This window comes from Pelodiscus sinensis, chromosome 3 (genome assembly GCF_052426305.1).
Source record: "Pelodiscus sinensis isolate ZL-2025 chromosome 3, ASM5242630v1, whole genome shotgun sequence".
In the NCBI taxonomy this organism is placed as follows: Eukaryota; Metazoa; Chordata; order Testudines; family Trionychidae; genus Pelodiscus; species Pelodiscus sinensis.
The window spans coordinates 128538375-128559577 of NC_143054.1; positions in this window are offsets into that span (position 1 = coordinate 128538375).

Genomic DNA, 21203 nt, shown 5'->3' on the forward strand with positions numbered 1-21203 from the left:
TTATAAATATATTTGGACACAACATGTATACTTGGTGTTATGTTCCTGTTCATATTTTTTGAACTTAAAAGTTGACAGACAACCTTTATTACCAATAATATGTAATGTACTTTACAATGTTCCTGACATATATTTCAGCTTCCTGGATTTTTTTTTTCATCTGGCCTTCAGATATGAAAGGCAGAGTGATTTAACACCTGTTTAGATTTGTCATCCATGTGACGAAATGAAAAGTATGCCGTTTGCAATAAACTTTGCATAAAATAGTTAATTTGCATTTAATTTTAATGGTTCAAAGAATGTCAGGCAAAATGGTCGGCCCTCACGCATGTTCACTTCATCAAATCTGGCCCTTTTTGAAAAAAGTTTGGACTCCCCTGCTCTAAAGAGTGTGGCTGCTGGAGGTCCTGCTATCATCTCTTCGTTGTAATAATTCTAAGTGGTGCCTAGCTGTGCATCACTATGGATGTTTTTAATCATGAGACCCTGGCTGCAAACCATCTGTTCCAGCCTGGGCTTATTGCTAAGACGCTTCCTGGGGTCAAATCGTCCTTTGGCTCTGGATCATTACTGGACAGGTTTCTCCTGGCATGGGATAGTGAGCAGAGCCGTTCATGCTGTCTGGGTGTGGTCGATTTCTGGTTTTATTTTTACAGACCCTCCTGGAGCAGAGAGACAGACTTGCAGTGGTGCCAGTTAGCAAAGCGAGCAAGGCTGTGGCCTTGATAGCACCTTTGTGCAGAGCTCAAAGGCCAAGGTGAGATGAAGGGGAGCAAGCAAGTAATGAAAGAGTATGAAGAGAAAGGGGAAGCAGGAGGGAGAATGTTGTGAAAGGCAATAAGGGAGGGGCTAACAGCAGAGGGTCCCGTAAGCAGGGTTGAGAGGGACACAGCTCCCTCTCACTTCAGTCTCCTCTAACTTCCATCATCGAGGGAGAGAGGTCATAATAATAAGCTTAGCTCCCACTGAGCTAGAGAGGAATCTCTGCTTTAAGGTGGTAGCAGGACAGCCCTCGTGTTGATCAGGGTCTCTGAACAGACACCCCCCCTCCCAAACAGTGAGTTCTCCACTAAGACACAACTGTACAAGTGCAATCTCCAACTTGGGAGGGCAGAGCAAATTTCACCAGGCATCATAATGCTAAGGTGGGTCAGGCAGGTTATAATTGGCTCCTCCTGGGCCTCCCACAAGCTACATTTTTCCCAGGCAGAGTGGCACTCAGTGAAATTTACCTCCGACCTGTGGGAGGAATCTCTCAGATGCTTCCAACCTGATCTTTTAAACCAAACAGCTTAGCCATTAGTGTAAGCAAAGAGGAAACCCACACACACTAAGGCTATGTATACACTGGCGGGTTCTTGTGCCAGAACTATGCAAATAAGGCTAAGCGTGGAATATCACTGAGCCTCATTTGCATATCTAATGAGCCGCCATTTTGCGGAAGAGGCTCTTGTGCCAGGAGTGTTTACACACTCCGGAAAATAATCAGCGTAACAGCATTGCGCAAGAGGGTTTTCTTGCGCAAGAAGGGGCAGTGTAGATAGCTCCTTCTGGCGCAAGAGCCTCTTCCGCAAAATGGCGGCTCATTAGAAATGCAAATGAGGCTGAGCAATATTCCACGCTTAGCCTCATTTGCATATTTCTGACGCAAGAACCCGCCAGTGTAGACATAGCCTAAGAGTACAACTACATGGCACGTTTTGAAATAAGCTATTCCAGAAGATATACTCCAAAATAGCTTATTTTGAAATAGCACATCTACACTATAGGGAAGCCTCAAAATTAGTCCGAGGCACGCTTTCCTAATATGGACATGCTACCTCAATTTAGAGGCCTTGGTGGCACTGGAGAGTAATTACTCTGAATGGCTCTGGGAAGGAGCCATTTCAAAATCGCAGCATGGGAGCATCCACACTACCTCTATTTTAAAATAGCTGTTTCAGAATGGGCATTATTCCTCATGGAATGAGGTTTACAGAAGTCGGAATAAGCCATCCGTTACTTTGGATTTATTTCAAAATAATGGAATTGCTGTGTAGATGCTCGCATTGTTATTTCGAAATAACGCTCCCCAATAGGGAAGAGGTTTTGGAAGGTAATTGTTAATCATTACCAGTTTTGATACTTACAAATGATGATTATGCCACTGGAAGAGATTAACTACCCACATTACATGGGATGAACCTTCTCCTGAAATAGGAAGTCTCCCTTGCACAGAAGTCCACATAATTTAATAGTGCTTTGTTAACATAATCACTTGACATAAAGCTACAAGAAAGTTGTGGAGTCAGATACCACAAGGGACTGGGTAGCCCTGTGAATGGGCCATGTTCCCGTCCTGCTCTCTCAACTCAGAACACTCAGACTGGCTTAATGTCCAAAATTAACCCCCTTCCTCAGGTTTGCTTTCATTGCCAACTTCAATAACAAAACATAAACCTCAGCCAACATTTTTCTGATCTCGGTTTATTCGCAGAGAGCTTAATTACACGATATTTTTGTCTTGAATGCCCTCTTTTCATCAGAGCAGGCCCCACACTTTTATAACCAGTATTGGTGCTAATGAGCTGCATCTGGTCTGCTTTACAGCATGAGACAGTGAAATATTTCTGCATCTTTCCATAGAAGTCTTAATTCGGACATGTTCCTTAGAGGAATATGGCGTGTTGGTGTCACATCTGTCACGCCAGATCCTGGTCTCATTTACTCCAAAGGATATTCAGAGTAACTCCTTTGGCATCTTTCTGGTTTGACCCTGAAGTAACTGAGGTCAGAACTTAGTCTTTACATCAGTAGAATGGTGTTTAGACCAGTTCACACAGGTGAGACAGACACATTACAGAACAGTCTGGTGACAATCATGAAACATTATGTCCCAATTCAGTACATGTTTGTACACCAGCTCTACAAGGCAAATATAGCAACCTTATCAGAGAGCGAGCGCTTAAGTGTGTCTGAACTTATGTTCTGCCAACGTCACAATTTGTAACCCAGTTTGTAATCCAACTGGCAAGGAGGGCTCAAAATGTGATGGATGTCTGCATTGCACATGGCTAATACTCTGTTGGGAGCTTGCCGTGACAGCTAAGAATGCTTGGCCCCTGCCAGAGGCCTAGGCTGGTACACTGCTGTCTTCCGGTAGCTGGTTCAGTACACCAGTCTTTCGCTGTGGGGAAAGGACACCCTGACTGTGCATGTGTAACTGGTTTGGCCAGTTCTCCTTCCTTCCAACTGACTGTGTGGTAAAATGTCCCAGAGTACATTGCCCCACAGGCTGCCACTCTGTGTGCACGTCCTCTGGAAGTTCTACCCATGGCTAACACCCCGTGAGTGAGCTGCCTAAACTTTCCCAGAATTAACTGACACAAACACGGCCAGGCAGCATGGCAGGTCTGAACCTGCCAACACAGTTGTGATGGCAGAAAAAACTGCTGAGGACACACACTCTGCCCTTTTCCTTTGTACCCAGTGACTGCACCTCTTGCTGGGCAGGAGATCATCATAGATGTAATTGCAGCAGTAATGGGTCTACAAGGACACTTGCATGTATTACCCAGGCTTCCTCAGCAGACACTCTCTGTTTGAAAGAGGTGCCTCCGGGACCAACACGTTAGATCCCATTTCACACACACCCCTGACCCTCTTAGAAAAACGTGCTTGGAGCATGCAATTCCCACACAACATGAAATAGACTCATAGACTTTAAGGTCAGAAGGGACCATTATGATCATCTAGTCTGACCCCCTGCACAGTGCAGGCTACAGAATCTCACAGAACTGGGCCGGCATCCATGTTTGTACCCAGATTCCTAAGTGCTGCTCCCTTTTATCTCACGCAGTCATCCATTTTAATCAGCCCCTTTCGGCACTACAGAGCAGCTTAAAACACCAGCCCGAGGATTCCTTCAGATTCATTTATGGTGTGGGCAGGGAGCATCTGTCCACACAACCTACCAAGGCTCACTCTTGTCAGGTTCTGCATATCTGTAACTAACTGCCAATGATTTCTGTGAGCTTTGGGGGCACTTGAAACCGTTCAGGGTGCTCTGGGCACTTCAGAATACTGGGCCCCAAAGTAACACAAAAAGCTAGGTTGGGAGAGGCACCCGCTGCCTTTACATCTGGTATTTATAGTTGAAAAGAGTGGAATGGTTAAAGAACCTGTCCTCAGGCCAAAGAGGGTTCTTTACTCAAATCATTTGGCTGTTACATTTGCCCTGGACTCATAACACATATCTGGAAGAAGGGGGAAAGAGGAGGAGGAGCAGCAGCAGCGAATGTGAATGTGACTCTGACCTTCCTAGGAGAGTGAAGTTATTGATACCACACTGGGCTGAAAGCTGTGATGCACTGTAGGCCTACAGAGAGCAAATTACAGAATGCAGCCAAGCACGATTCTGTAACACAAGTTGTCTAAATGAAGCACAGTTCCCTCTTACCAATCCCATTTTTTCTGTCTGAAAGATACTTTGTACATTTAATATGATAGAAGCTGAGATCCGGATACTAAAAACAGTTTGCTGCGATAGGATACTCATCGGCACATGTGGTTTGCCAGACTGACTGCTGGGGTGAGGGACATTGAATTAGTAGTAGATACTCCTCACCCCCAGGAAGATTTCCTCAGTATTTCTAACAGAGCTAGAGCATCAGCAAAACCCATCCCTAAAATCTTGATGTGAGAAAGGATAAACCTGCTTCCTGCAGAACCCTCATGGAAAACAAAATTACTTCTATTTCCACAACAGACCCCTCTGGTCTGATTCTTATCTCACATCAGTTTTATGTGAGCTTCAGTGACTTCTGAGAGTCACTTCATAATTACTCTGGTGTCTGTGAGACCAGAATCTGGCCAGATCGTGCCTGTGACTAGAGACAATATTTAGCTCTTTCTTCTCTATAAAATGATGAGGTGTATCCAGGTTTATAAAGCTGGAGGAAGAAACCCCCTGTTATTTGTCAAGGGAAGTCAGTGTTTAAGAAAGGGTCTGGGTTGACAGCAATGTTCTCTCTAATTTTTTCCATTCACGTGCAGTATAAATTGTTTTATGTGCAGAATAAATTTTGTTATGTGCACTGAGGCATGTGTGGATGTGCACCACCAGTAGAAACACATGCTGCCGGCTGTGGGTGCTCAGCTAATGAGCTGGGCGACATTGGAATCTCTCCTTGGTGGTCACCCAAGTGAGCGCACAGCTTACGTGGAATACTGGTTGATAGTACTGGAGCCTGAAATCCTGTTTACCTACAGCTTGGGCACAGGATAGGCCATCCACCTGTGCAAACTTCCTCACATCACCTTTGACAAAGTGTCTTAGCTCTTGCCTGGGAGGGATGGGCGCTGAAGGTGAAAGGGAAGGCTGGCTGGCTGGCTTCCATGGCTCATTTCATTCTAGCTCTCTTTGGTCAGGCAGCTAAATGAGGACACGGATGGTGCTCCCTCTCCCCTGGGAATTACACAGCTCACTAACTCACTGCACACTGGTCACCACCACCATGGGCTGCACTCAGACTGCTGTCAGAGGCAAAACATTCCCTGTACTAAGGCCACACCCTTCAACAGGCAAACTTCTGTGCTGAGCCAACATTTAAAATCTGCCCAAGGTGCCCGGAACTATTTTATTTTTAAAGACCAACATCTGTTGGACAATTGATTTGCTCATGTTGGTGATGGCAATGAAGAGCAGGTTCCAGCACATGTCCATTGTTGAGTCTCCTGAGCCATCTAGCTGTGTTTCCAGGCTGTGGCTAAGTTTTAGACCGTTCACATGAGGCCAAAGATCAGGAACTTCCTTCCCATCCCTGGTCCTGATCTGGCCGATCCATTGAACAAGGAATCAGAAGAAGCACTAACAAAAGACAGGACTATGCAGCACTTTAAAGACTAACAAGATGGTTTATTAGGTGATGAGCTTTCGTGGGCCAGACCCACTTCCTCAGATCAAGTTGTGGAAGAAAATTGGCACGACCATATATACCAAAGGGATACAATCAAAAAAAGTGAACACGTATAAAATTGTCAAATCAGATCTTAGAACAGAAGGGGGGTGAGGAGGGGAGGTTAGTGTCTATAAGATAATGATATTAGGGGTGATAATTGGGGAAACTATCTTTCTAAGGGGTAAGATAATTAGCATCTTTGTTAAGGCCCATTCGTAAAGTGTCAAATTTAAGCATGAACTAGACGTCCTCATGTGGAGCAAGGATGAGAATGGGGCTCCCTAACCTCCTGTAAAATGGATGTGCTACCTGGTGTGACCCAATTGCACACACGAACATTACTGCACCTTGATGTAGAGTTGCCAGCTTTCCCGAGTAGATGCCAGTGTAATGTAAACACCCTACCTTGTCATTCTGCGCAACTTTTCCCAGCTTCCAGCCACATTGCAACGCAGCCAGGTTTGGACACAACTGCTGGAGAAATCTCTGGCTAACCCGGGCGAGGGGAAGGGGTTATCCGACTACCCACCACATCATTCAGACTAAATAGTGCTATTCGTTCGGTTGTGAGAAAGACAGGAAGCCTTTTCAGCAAGCTTCCCCTGTGCCCAGCAGCACGGTCCAAATTTGTGGAAACAGAGTTGCACAGCAGAGGAAAAAGAAAAGCCAATTGGCCCATGTTCCCCACCACTGAGCCAAGGGTTGCTAAAAGCCTTCGTGTCCTTGTACATCTTCAGTATCCTGTCCCAGGCTAGTCCTTCACACTAACCCCCTTGGATTTACCACCTGTGCATTAGAGACTGGGGGCTGGAAGTGCAGCTGTACCACGTGGTTAGAAGTCGTTTCCATCATATCCAGGCTTCATTGGCTCTCAGAACCTCCACAATACACGTTGCTCCAATGCCACAGATTAGACGAGGCCTGGTCTGGGTCTAAACTTTCTCAAAGGTCCAGGCTGTTCTGAGGCAAGGACTAGAGGTGGCAGGGTTTTAGCTTCCATGGGGGTGGGCAGGTATATGCTAAACAACCTAGGTGAGAACTGACAGGGGTCAGGCCCAAACTCCAATCCAGTTCCAAACTTTCCCAATTTCTGCAGCAGCTTGGACCCAACCTCTTGGACCTGGCCCATCTCCTCTACACAGCCCCAGGGCTTTGCCAGTGGCCCAGAGTTAGTCCCACTCACTCACCTTTTCATGCTGCTCCTCAGGCTTTTAAAAATAACTTTCCTTTTAGGGGGCCTTGGGAATTGCTGTTCGCTTGCTACTGGTGTTATAACCAAGCTCCAGAGCAGCTGTAGGAGCAACTCCCATTATGGGTATTGAATCATCACCACACCCACTTCACTGCATTTTCCTGGGTGTAACACCTGGGCGAGTCCTGGGGCTGCTTGGCAAAACTTTAAGGCTTCCAGAGCAAAATTCTCCCTCTCTCCTCCCCGCCTAATCCCAATTCAATGTGATGGGGTGTTTTGCAGTAATGAACATCCAGCCTTGTGCCCTTCAGAAAGAGCACCCTGGTACCTGGGGAAATTCTAGCACAGCCCATACAGGGAGAGGGTGGATTAGATCCAGTGTTTCACAGCCAACTGACTTATAAGGAATCTGATACGTAAAGCAGCAGCACTTTTGTTTCCTGGCTGGGAGGAACAGATTACTTACAAAGATACAAATACACCCTTCCTAGTCACAGGTTAAAATTAAATAAAACAGACAACAGAGCAGCGCAGCTGTTCTGCTTGTAGAGCTGCAACTGACTTCCATTTCCTCCCTGGAAGGAAAAAAAAAAAGTGTGGATCCAAAGAGCCGGATTGTGGCCCAGGCAATACTTCTGTTGCATTGCTTCATGAAGTAGCCTTAACAAGGGAGCCGAGGACTACACTGCGGGGAATCTCTGGCTGGCAAAGAGACTCTACTACGCCATAGGGTTGCTAAGCATCTAGTTTTTGACTGGAATATCTGGTCAAAAAGGGACCCTGGCAGCCAAGTCTGACTGACCACCCACAGTGGGGCGGGCGGGCTCCATGCCCAGTGGCTCCCAGGAAGCAGCAGTTTGTCCCTCCAACTTCTAGGCCGAGAGGCAGCAGACTCTGTGTGCAGCCGCCACCCACACCCCAGCTCCATAGGCCCAAATAACCAGAAACGCCACGGTCATGGCCACTGGGAGCTGTGGTGCCTGCAGGTAGGGGCAGCACACAGAGCCCCTCTCCACCCCTCCACCTAGGAACTGGAGGGATGCTGCCACTTCCTGTCAGCCATGCAAACTTCCTCCATCCCTGGAAATGCCCAGGCTGCCTGAAGTCAGTCCCACCCAGAGCCTGACCTGCACCAGCCCTTCCCACACTCCAAAATCCTTTACACGCCCCCCCAGCCCAGAGCCCCCTCCCACACTCCAACCCCTTGCCCCAGCCTGGTGCAAATGAGCAAGGGTTGCGGGGGGGGGGGGGGAGGCTACACCACCACCTCTCAGCTGCCGCCTTCTAACACAAGGGCCATATTGGGGTGGAGTCAGGGCTAGAACGTACTTCATTCTACAAACCCCCTAAACTAAACCCTTTCTTAACTAGAGTAAGGTAGAACAGCCCTGAGCCCTAGAGCCAGCTCAACAGCCTTGGGGCATGTCAAGGTAGCAGACAGCTGGCCCAGAGGGTGCAATCTCAGGCAGCTGAAGAGGGGATCCATGCTGAGTCCCTCCTATTCCATCCTAGTGGAGGAATGGGCTGGCTTCTGCATGGCACGTCTGCCCACGGTGGAAGGCGACCCAGCTGGCGCAACCCATTCCTGAGCGCTCTTCCAAATCAAAATGGCTCCTCCGACATCACCATCAGCCTCACCCAGGGGGCCTCCTTCAAAAATCTCTGCCAATTCCAGGGATGTAGCATGAGGGCAGCGTTAGCACATTAGGCACAGACTGAGCAACAGCCAGCATGGAACTGAATGAGGACAACCCCGCCAGGCTGCAAAGGCTCCGTACAGTGTGTCAGTCTGTTGCTAATTATATTTACTGGGTTTTTTTTAAAACTGAAGATGAGTCAGAAAAAGAAAGAGAAAAACGTCCTTTGTTGCTGTGAAAGCAGAAGGCTGTCTCCTGAGGGTGTGTGTGATACACTACTGTCACGGTATGACAATGGAAAAACTGACTGCTGAGCCAACCAAGCCCCCATAAATCCCTAACGATATCTCTTCTGGCCCACATTTTCTACAAGTCAGTGCCTGTACTGCATACAAAACAGCAATCAATATGAAAGAATCTCTCTCCTCCATGAAGCCAGAGTTTGAGTACAGCTGAGTCTAATATTCCAGCTCAGGAAGAGATCCTTTTAAAAGTCGGTCACATTAACTTAAAGGCGACAATCTGGCAGAAAAGCAAGGAGCTCCCATCCCCCATCCCTTTCCCCTCCATAAATATGAAGAGCAGATGGCTTCAATGAACAGACATCGTTATTAATTACAATATTGTTACACAAACAAAGCACGCCTAGCGATGTGTCAGATCCGCATTCACGTGGGATGAGAACAAAAGTCTTTTTCTTTGCCAGGTGATTCTGCCTCCTTATTTAATCTGATTGGAATGTATGGGTGCCAAACGACTGACCTATATGTACGTATATTTACACAGGGATAGTGAACTTACTGTGAGAAAACCCTGTCTTAGCAAGTTTCTCTGGCCTTCTGCCAGCCTCTACATGTTGGGCAAGTGACCCTACCCAGTCAAGGGTTGCATCAGTCACCCCCGCTCCCAGGATGTCCGGGCACAGGAGTTGGCAGCCAGGCAAGATGCAGTAAACTGGTTTTTTGAAACTGACATTCCAAAGAATGTTACAACACCCCAGCTGATTTTCATTGGGTTTGTTTATTTCCTTCTCCATTCAGGAAGACCACACAGAGTTTGAAAAGACTTTTTTTTTCTGGCAGCACAAAGGGCTCTTCTCTGGGGCCTGATTCTCCTCTCACATCAGCTTCATGCTGGAGTAACTCCACTGAGGTCCCCAGTGTTACTCCTGACTTGCACCAGGGTAAGGGCAGTGCCATCAAGTCCGCAGCTGCCAATATTTAGGAAAAACTATTTCTAGGGGCAGTTCTCCAAATAAGCATCCTCCAGTGCAGCAGGATTGAGAGGAGGATGGGTTCAGCTACTGTGCTAGGCAGGAGGCAGCTGGTGACTCATTGCTCCTCTCCCTGTCTCTGGTCTGCACCCAGCAGACGGATCAGGGAAGCAGAGAGAATGGAGAACCAGCATAGTGGCCCCTAGTGCTACTACAGTCTGGGGACTCCGGTTGGGGACATCAGCACCAGGGATGTGTGTCAAACCCAGGACAGTATTGGTGAGAACAGGTCCATTGGCAGCAATGGCAGACAGGGAGCCAAATTCTGCTCTTGGTTATTGAGGTGTAAATATAGAGAAATTTCATCAGTTTCCATTCAGGATTCGCTCGGGGGCTACAGAACTGAAGCTGGACAAGGAGGTGGTGCCTCAAGGCACATGCCTTTCGTGCCTGGGGGAAGTGACATCGGCCTACAACAGGTAGGGAAACCTGACAAAAATATTGCTCCTGGCATTCAACTGCTTCCACACTGAGTCACTGTTTAAAATGTGCTGAAGGGAGGCTTCCCATTACTCAAAACCTCCAGCAAATTCACTTCCTGTCTTGGCAACTCATCTTCCTCTTGCTCCTCCTCTATTTCATACTGCTGGTCACAACAGCATCTAATAATGAGAGCTGCTTCTCAGAGCTCCGCTGCTGGACTTCACTAGGCTCTGAGCAGCTGTCTTCCCCCCTCCCCCCCCCCCCCCCCCCGCTCTTGTTTAAAACATTTCAAGAGGTGACTGAGGCTAAAACTCCTGCACTTCTAAATTACAGCACTGCTAAACCACGGCACGCAGCTCTCACATCAAGGCCCTGATGATGCTGGCAAAGCAAAGGCCACCAAAGTCAAAGGGAGCTGTCAGCACTGGTCTTAAGGCTGAGCAAACTGGGTCTATGCCCAGGGTGCCGTAGCCAGAGGGTGAGGGGCAACTGGTCATGGGTGTTGCAAGGCAAAGGGGGTGGAGGGTACTGGGCAGGGAAGCAGCGTGGCAGGACATGCTGGAAGCTCAGGGCTGGGGTTGGGGGGCACAGGTGGGAAGAAAGTGCAGGAATTGAGATGAAAGGGGCACTATGCAGAGGTTGGGGCAATGAGAGTGCAGTGGAGCCCATGGGTGCCAGGGGAAATGGGTGGTTCTAGTCAAGGCACTAAAACACTGGTTTGCTCAGAAAGCCATTTTCCCTGAGGCCAGCCCAGGGAGCCATGCAACTGCAAAGGCCCCATATTTCTAATATGTCCTCAGGTCTGTGTGCCCTAGGATGAGCACACCCAGGCTTTCAAGCTGGCCAGACTCGTGTAACTCTCTCAGGCCAGAGAGCGATTGTTTGGCTGCAATGTATCATATGACTTTGTGCATAGAGTTACATTTTAACTGAGAACGTTTAACAAGTATGACTGATGGGCTTCTAAAATTGGCAGCAGAAAAATGAGCTGAGGAAGTCATGGAAAAAACCCACAAGCGAGGCCATTCCACGTTATGCACAATTTCTGGGCTCTTTTTCCAGTCTTCTGGGGGTTTTTATTTTTTTTTTCAGATTGTGGAAAATATTTTCCAGATACACAGGCCTGGCCTCACTGAGTACATATTTATGCCAAGTTTATAAAAAGCAGCTGCAGACAGGGTTGAATGAAAGGATTACATTGCTGTCTGTCTTCCAGAAGGTGCTTTAGTTCACACCGTCCTAGATTTCTTAAACCTCCATGAATTTGTCACCCCCCTCCGACCCCCCACACAATGTGTATCTCACAATGAAAACAAATATCGTTTTGTGTGCGTATGTTGCAGTGGTGCCCAGGCACTGTTTATTCTGGCTTCTATCACAGGTACTAGGCTAGCTTTGCCTCCCCACTGCACCCAGCTTCCTCACCTCATGGGCTGGCCATGGTTAGGCAATACTCAGTAGTTCTTTAGCTGGAGTGGGCCCTTACGCTGAACTTGGGCAATTACAAAGGGGCTCAGTAAAGAGCTTAAGCCCCGCCTCCCATGTAGCTGTGCTCAGTGGAGTTCAGGCTTCACCGAATCCTAGGCTCACGCACTCTGGGATTGCTAGATTTTGACACCAGAGGGGGTCATTATGATAATCTAATCTTCCAGCATAATGCAGCCCCTCCAGGTTCAAGCAGAGATCTGGACAGTAGAGACATAACCTTCCATTGAAGCACTGTCCTGCCATAGTCAGCAGGTTACACGAGCACAGGCCTGAAATGCTTGACAGCCAAGCAGCTATTTGCGGTGGCAGGGAGGGGACCAAAAGTAAATGGAGATAAAAGGGTACGAGAGGTGGCGAACTGCGGATTGCACATTAGATTGCTGTGCCCTGCTGCTTTTTGCAGTCGAATGTCTTAGAGTAAGCGAGCTGAGAATGACGGTGTTACATCAGGAATATCGGTCAAGACAATGTTTCCTGGCAATTGTTTGAGAAAAGCTTTTCTCACAGCTAATTGCTCCCAGGAGGCTGCAGTTTCTCTGTTTTTAGAAGGAGAGTGATTAAGAAAGAAGGTTTTTAAACCTCTGCACCCTGCCGTGGGACAAAGAACCGGGGGGGTGGGGGGGAGCACAACAGCTGTAATGTTCTATGAAATGATTTTGTTCTGTTCTCTTGATGGAGTGGTGGGTGGAATCATCAGTCTGGGTGAGATAAAAACAGAAAAAGCAAGAATTTTACAGGAAAAAAGACTCCCAACTCTCAGAGTGTCCTATTGCCACCTAGTGGTAGTGGCTCCAGGAGAACGGCGGAAACATGCTACTGCAAGCTCACACTCTGTGCTGGCAATGAGCGTGACTGAGCCAAACCTGAGTGGCAGTGTGAGCCCCTGGGCCAGGTCGCAATGCCCGGAGAGGGGAGGCAGGCCCTGCTGAGCTGCTGCTACAGGACAAGCACAGGGCGGGGCTTGCTTTCCAACAACCCCTTCCAAAACCCTCTCCACATGTTTGTTTGCCTACAGCCCTGTGGCTCATAAGAACGGCCATATGGGGTCAAACCAAAGGTCCATCTATCCCAGTGTCCTGTCTTCCCACAGTGGCCAATGCCAGATGCCCTAGAGGGAGTGAACAGAACAGGTAATCACCACGTGATCCCTCTCTGGTCTCCCATTTCCAGCTTCTGACCAACAGAGTCTAGAGACCAACAGAATTCCTACCCATCCTGGCTAATAGCCATTGATGGACCTAACCTCCATGAATTTATCTAGTTCTTTTTTGAACTCTGATAAAGTCCTGGTCTTCATCACATCCCCCATCCAGAACCCGGGGCAGGATCCAGCGTTTGGGAAATGCTGCTTTAACCCACGCTCCTCCAACGCATGGGTCTTCCTGCCGTCTTCCTCCAGTGCACTAATCTGATGGGTCCTATGTGAACACCGCCAGCTTCCCTGACTGCCAGAATACAAACAACAAGTCACATGTTGTCTGCCTGGCCACAAACCATATCCACAGCTCTGAAAAGAAAGGTGAAAAAAGGGAAAGGGGGAGAAAGCAGAAGCCTGGGGCATCAACACTTTTTAATAAAGGTTTAGTGGGAAACCCAAAAGACACCGTAAGCTATCCAGGACCCAGGGACACAACACACACAGATTAATAAGGTCCAAGCAAGAGTTGCTGTCACTGATTTTATTGAAAATCTGCTGCCCACGGTGGTAAACATTGATCTGCAAAAGGATTCTCACCATGCAGCATAATGAAAAATGTTATCAGTCCTGCTGAAAAAATACTGGGGGCAATGCAGCAGCGAGGACACTTCTGCAGAGACTCATAACCAATGAGATCTTGGAAGTAACCAACACGGAGAGAGAAATTAACTATACAGCAGCTGATTGTTTTTTCTGCACACCAGTTTATGACCCAGGTAAGGGGAAGGAAATAAGATAATAATAAACTCCACTTACATAGCACCTTGCATCCAAGGATCTTAATACATTTTAGCTCCGGGGTGAATTATTACATTCATTTGTAGATGGAGAAACTGAGCCACATAGTGGTTTATCCTGGCTTGCGCAGTGAGTCAATTCATAGAGCTGAAGGTCAGAAGGGACCATTAGATCATCGAGTCCAATCCCCTGCGTATCACAGACAATTAACTTTCATTCAGTTACCCCTGTACTGTAGCCATTGGTTCTCAACCGGGGGGGTGTACAGTCAACTCATCTAGAAAATTACCAGGCTACACAAAAAGCACTAGTGAACTCAGTACAAACTAACCCCTGCTGCAAACTGCTTTCTGTACTATACACTGACGTGTAAGCACAGTATTTATATTCCAATTGATTTATTTTACAATTATATAGTAAAAATAGGAAAGTAAGCGTTTTTTTGTTTCACTAACAGTGTGCTGTATCACTTTTGGAAAGGTTGAGAGCCACTGGTCTAGCCCAGAAACTTGTTCCTGGCCCAAGCATATCTTCTTCCAGACTTCATATGGAAGCATAAAGAGAATCCACCCCTTCCAGTGGTTCATCACCTGTGAAGGTACTTATATGCTGTAATCAAATCACCTTGATGCTTATAGTAAACTAAACAAATTGAATTAATTGACTGTCTCACTATGAGACATTTTCTTCAACCTTTGAATCATTTTTGTGACTCTTCTCCACATCCTCTCCAATTTCAACATCCTTTTAAAAATGTAGAACTGTGCTCTATGGCCCCATGGGTGCCATATAGAGAGGTAAAATCCCCTCCCTCCTCCTTCCTACTTCCCTGTTTATATAGCCAAGGATCACATTAACCCCTCTTAGCAGGTGTTCATGTTGAGTTGCTTGTCTTTTATGACCCTCAACTCCCTTTCAGAGTCATTTCTGTCCAGGATACAGCCCCCCATTTGGTAGGACTATCCTGCATGCTTTGATCCTAGACATGGAGCTTTTGCATTTGGCTATATTAAAGTGCAATTTTTGAATGGACCCAGCTGACCAAAGTGGTCCAGATCACTCTGTATAACCACCCTGGCCTCACCACAGTGTACCAATTGGACAATCTTTTTATTGGCAATTTTATCAGCAGTGATTTGTATGATTATTTTCAGTTCACTGATGCACATGTTAAAGTGTCAGACCTACCACTGATCCCTGAGGAACCCCACAAGAAGCACCCCAGAAGATATTGATGCTCCATTGACAACTATGTTTTGAGATCCATAAGTTAGCCAGTTCTCAATCCATTTAATCTGTGCTCAGTTTATATTGTATTGTGCTAATTTTGCAATCAGAATGGCTGAGCTGGGACTACAACCCAGGAGGAAGAATTGCCTGCTCCCAACTAAACCTCTGGGATCAAAAATAAGCTTCGGAGGGCTGTATTATTTCTGAGGAAGTATTGGCCAGTGGTGAAGACAGATCAATGGGTGTGATGATTTCTGCAACCCACTGCCAATCTCTGCCATAAGAAGAACCCTACTGGATCAGACCAAAAGTCCATTTAACCCAGTATCCTGTCTTCCAACAGTGGCCAATGCCAGACGCCCCAGAGGGAGTAAACAGAACAGGTAATCCTTATGTGATCCCTCTCTTGTCACCCATTTCCAGCCCCTGACAAACAGAGGCTAGAGACACCACTTCACCCATCCTGGCTAATAAGCATCGATGGACCTAACTCCATGAATTTATCTAGTGCTTTTTTGAACCCTGTTAAAATCCTGGTCTTCACATCAAAACCAGTGCTGCTGGTGCGGCTTGAAATCACAACCTCAGCACAGCGCTTCAGAATACTGCCCTCTAAGTACAGTGCACTAACCAGTTGTACCACGAGAGCACCCAAAGAACATCATGCTCCACACTGGAGAATTGAACCCCCTGTGTGATAGGGGGAGCTATGCACAACTATAATAACAAGGAAAGAGCAGGGCCTCTTATATGTTGTTTTGGCAATTAAGGGCCTAGCTCCTATTTGTGCCTTTGAAAATCTCCCCCTAAACTGTATACCCCCTTTCCTGTCTGTGTAAGGGATGCTGTGAACCCTAATACATTAATCTTCACAGGCTCATCGGTGTTCCTGTGGGGTGAAAGGTGCTATCCAGCTGCAAAATACTGTTAGACGTTTTTGAAAGCACGCTGGTTATAAAAATTATGTACACAGTGTTGCAATTATAAGATTGCTTATAAACTGTTCTCCATTGAAGTTTTATACTAGGGTAATTGTGATTTTATTGCATCTCATTGTAACAGAAAGTTCCAGCTCCTGGGAACAAGTGATTCCAGAAGAATCTCAACTCCTGGGGGGCAGGGAGTTCATGTCAATCTACTCTTGAGAGGGCCATACATAGCTCTGGGGAGACATTAAAAAAAAAGGTGATGTCTGACTGTATCTGTGCGAGTTTCTTCATCAACCATAAAAAAAAAGGCTGAGAGCACTGCAAAATCAGATAAAAAGCAAAGACCTGTAAATCAGCTGCTGACCCCTACTGGTTATATACATTGAATGTATCATTTATCTCCACCTCAGAGACAAAACCCTGGTTTTTGTATTGCCTAGCACAGACCCAGTCAGCAAACAGGAACAGAGGAGGCAGCTAGGAATGGGAGTGGAAGGGGACTGCTGCTTGGTTTTTTTGTTGTTATATACAAAGATTTCTATCACTTCCGTTTCAGGCATTGAGAAGGCTGAGGGCAATAGCTTGCCTTACAGGAGCAAAACAATCAGAGCACCACAGGTCGAGGTGTGAAGGTAAATTTGAGTCTGAAAGGAGAACTATACTTACCTATGATTAGGTACTGCAGCCAATTGAGTGGTCAGTTAAATAAGCTAGAGAAGAATTAACTAGTTAGCAGCTTTCATCAAAAACTTAACTCCATTCATCTGAAGAAGTGGGCTGTGCCCACGAAAGCTCATGAAACCATCTACACGTTTTGTTAGTCTCTAAGGTGCCGCAAGACTATTAATTATTTTTTAAGTTTCATAGAAGACATGGTTGGTCAGGCTTCCCTTTCCTCCATTCCTAGATTTAAACTGGCCACTGCTTTAATTAGTGGATCTGTACAATAATGCTATTGCTTTAGTCACCACAGATGACAAGCACAGGCCTTCCAAATGAAACAGTATCAAACACAGCCAGAGCTGGGAATCATGCAGTGCTGCAGCTCCAGCAAACACAGGCAAATATCACATTTTTCAACAAATTGTTTCTTGTCTCTTTTGTTTTCTACTACTGGGTTTAGTCCTTATGGTAAATGCCCCAGCAAATGTTTCTTGGGACTCATGCAGAGCAACTACCTCCAGACCTGAAAGCGTAGGTAAGTTTCCTTCACCTTTCAGTTCTTCCCCACTGCCTGGGCCCAAGGGCTTAGAGCAGGGGTGAGGAACCTAAGACCTGGGGAGCTTGCCTGGATCTGCTCCCCCCGCTTGTCCTCAGGGCTCCTCCTAGCATTGAGGAGTCCACACTGGTACTCCAGCTCCCCTTTCCCCCCCATAGGGGTTAAGCACACAAAATCTACTAGCCTGGGCCCCTCTAGGCTCTAGTGTGTGAAGGGAATGGGGGGAGTGTCTTTTTCCTTCTTAGTCTGGGGCCCTATCAGCAAGAGGGTTTTGTTTGTTTTGCTTCTCACTTGTGTGTGGCCCCTGACCCCAAAACAGGTTCCTCACCCCTGGCTTAAAGCTTTCTATCACTAGGGCTGTGTCTACACTGGACCCCTTTTCCGGAAAAGGGATGCAGATGAGACAAGTCGGAATTGCAATGAAGCGGGGGATTTAAATATCCCCTGCTTCATTTGTATAAACATGGCTGCCGCTTTTTTCCGGCTTGGGGCTTTGCCGGAGAAAAGAGCCAGTCTAGACGGGATCTTTCGGGAAAAAAAAGCCTTTTCCGAAAGATCCCTTATTCCTGATTTTAAGAGGAATAAGGGATCTTTCGGAAAAGGCTTTATTTTCTGAAAGATCCCATCTAGACTGGCTCTTTTCTCCAGCAAAGCCCCGAGCCGGAAAAAAGCGGCAGCCATGTTTATACAAATGAAGCAGGGGATATTTAAATCCCCCGCTTCATTTGCAATTCCGACTTGTCTCATCTGCATCGCTTTTCCGGAAAAGGGGTCCAGTGTAGACACAGCCTAGCAGTTTAGTTTGCATTTAACCAGCCACTTCCTAACCCTCTCCTTCCCATGCCACTGTTGTACATGCCCCCTGCCCATCCAGCACCTCTGCTGCTCACGTTTCAACTGCATCTGATCTAAACAAGAGTTTTGTTTTGCCAGAAAGAACAAATGGAAATGTAGATTCAGCCAATGAGCAGCAGGCTGAAGAGCCAAAACGACATCTTATCAGAATTAAACTTTGCACTCTCCTATGCTAGTCCATCCTGTGGGACACGTGCAGCACTGGCAGATATTGGTGTCAGGCTGTAATATTGTGTTGTACCGTAGCTGTTTAAACAGGATTTTTGCAATGTAAGAGGCTGTATTAGGCACACAAAAATGTACAGGAGCTCCCTCTGCTGCTTCCTCTCAGACCTACTCAAGCATGTGCTTGTTCGCTAGCTGGAGGCCAACACATACAAGCCAGCATTTCACATCCCAGGGTGGCAGGCTGTGTAGTGAGTAGTGCACACTTGGAGTGGGCAGTTATATGAGCTCAGTGCTGCTCCCTACCGCCATATGCAAGGGGTGAAAGCCAGCTTGGTCGCTCTAGTGCAGGTTCACAGGCTTCAGCAACATCCTACTGGCCCCAGGGTCAGTCCTCAACTCAGCAGCCAGAGCACCCGTGGGCTGGCTTCTGTAATCATCTCGTCAGAGCAGCACTTGGCCACTGACAGGCATTGGAAATATCCAAAAGCCACAAGCCAAGGAAATGGATAAATAATAGTAAGGCACAAAATCAGGAGGAGCAACCAACAATAGAGGCAGAAGAGAGGAAGGCAAGATGGGTAAGAGACAATAACCACTGTGAATGGGGCTGCTGGGGAGCACCCATCTACCAAACAATTGCAAGGTGGCAGGAGCCAAAGTAGAGGAGCGGAGACCTCGAGATATGGCTTAATCTCAAACCCCTCAAATCTCAAAGCACTTTTTGCGGAAAAGCGTCCGTGGCCAATCTAGATGCGTTGTTCCGCAAAAAAGCCCCGATGGCCATTTTCACGATCGGGGCTTTTTTGCGCAAAACAAATCTGAGCTGTCTACACTGGCCCTTTTGCGCAAAAGGACTTTTGCCCGAATAGGAGTAGCATAGTATTTCTGCAAGAAGCTCTGATTTCTTACATGAGATCGTCAGTGTTCTTGAGGAAATTCAAGCGGCCAGTGTAGACAGCTGGCAAGTTTTTCCGCAAAAGCCACTGCTTTTGTGGAAAAACTTGCCAGTTTAGACACAGCTGGAGTGTTTTAAGGCAGGAGGGGGAAGACTGAAAGGATATTAACTTATTGTTAGTGAAAGGTGCCAAACAATTTATTTTAAAAAATCTAACACAGAAAAAGAAAAATCAACCCCCTGGCGCAGGGACGGAAGTGGGAAATATGGGATTTGCTTCTTAAGTACACTGGGGCTGTGTCTAGACTGGCCACTTTTTCCGGAAAAGCAGTCACTTTTCCGGAAAAACTTTCCAGCTGTCTACATTGGCCGCTTGAATTTCCGCAAAAGCACTGACGATCTCATGTAAGATTGTCAGTGCTTTTGCGGAAATACTATGCTGCTCCCGTTCGGGGAAAAGTCTTTTTCCGAAAAACTTTTGCACAAAAGGGCCAGTGTAGACAGCAGAGATTTGTTTTCCACAAAAAAGCCCCGATCGCAAAAATGGCGATCGGGGCTTTTTTGAGGAAAAACGTGTCTAGATTGGCCACGGACGCTTTTCCGCAAAAAGTTCTTTCACGGAAAAGCGTCCTGCCGATCTAGACGCGCTTTTCCAAAAATGCTTTTAATGGAAAACTTTTCCGTTAAAAGCATTTCCGGAAAATCATGCCAGTGTAGACATAGCCTGGGTGTACAACTTTCACCTGTGCCTAGGTCCCACAGAAAGTCAATGGGACAAAGGAGCTTGTGAGAACATTACAGTACTTCCCCCTTATCTGGCCCCTGTGAGATGGAGGTGCATATCCCTCACTCAGACTGAGAGTTGTGGAACTGTTTTCAGTATGCAGTTGAGGTGACTGAAAGAAACCTGCAGTTCTCTGGGGCTCACCAGATCCTTCTCTCGACATGGCACATGCTGTTGTTCTGGCAGCAGATGCCCATCTCTCTTCGGAGGGCAAGGTTGACTTAGTGCAACAGCTGGAAGCTTTGGGAAAAAGGCAATATTATTTAGTTCAGAACCTGAACTTGCAGGGGATGCACAGACTGCTAGGCCAGTCCTGTGAAACAATATTTGTTCTGGCAGAGGAAGGCTGTCGTCAGTGCTGACCCAAGGCTCCTGTGGAGAGCTTTGCCCCCTTAGAGGAAACCTTGCTGGGTCTGCAGGCCTGGTTGTCATGACCAAATCCAAGGGCATGTGGAACAGGTCTAAAGAAATGTAAAAAAAATGGAAACTACCTCAACACCATAGTGTGGTGAAGTTTTTTTTCCCCAAAAAAGTTTTCTCCAGTTCAGTGATGCAGGTGGCCAGAGCTGACTAGCATTGACTGAACACAGGCGGCTGTCTTTTAACAGAGCTCCTTTGTAACTGCAGTTATACTGACCATTTAACTATAGGGCCCTTTTGACACTAGTCACCACAAGAGAGCCCCTTCTGGGGTGTGCATTTAGGCCTTCCAAAAGGAGTCTTCCAGGTGCTTAAATTACACTGGAGAAGGCTAGCCTGTGACACAGATGAGCCCAGGACCAGTATTCCCTGTAAGCTAGGGCCAGGCAAAATACAGCCTGTGGGCCAGATTTCAACACTTAGAAAAGCCAGCTGCAGGGCTCTGTTTGTCCGTGAACAGCTGTGAGCCGGGGAGGAGGAGAAGAAAAGAGGCTTTTTGTGCTATCCCTGTGCCCAGCACAATCTTGCAGCTCTCAGGCTAGAAACCCACCAATGGGAGCTGCCTGTTTAAAGAACAGGCAATATGCGAAGTACCCCTCCCCTCAGGATCACAGCTGTTTGATGCATATGGCCCTGCAGCCGGCTGCTCTGAACAACCTGTCAGGGACTTGGAGGCAGGGAGCCTGCCTGAGAAACTTGCTGGGCTGCTGGCTGGGAGTTTCCCAGGTAAGTATCTCATAGCTAGACCCAGCCTCTGGCACCCCAGCCCTCTGCCCCCTCAGGCCACAAACTTCTCCTGCACCTGATCTTCCTCC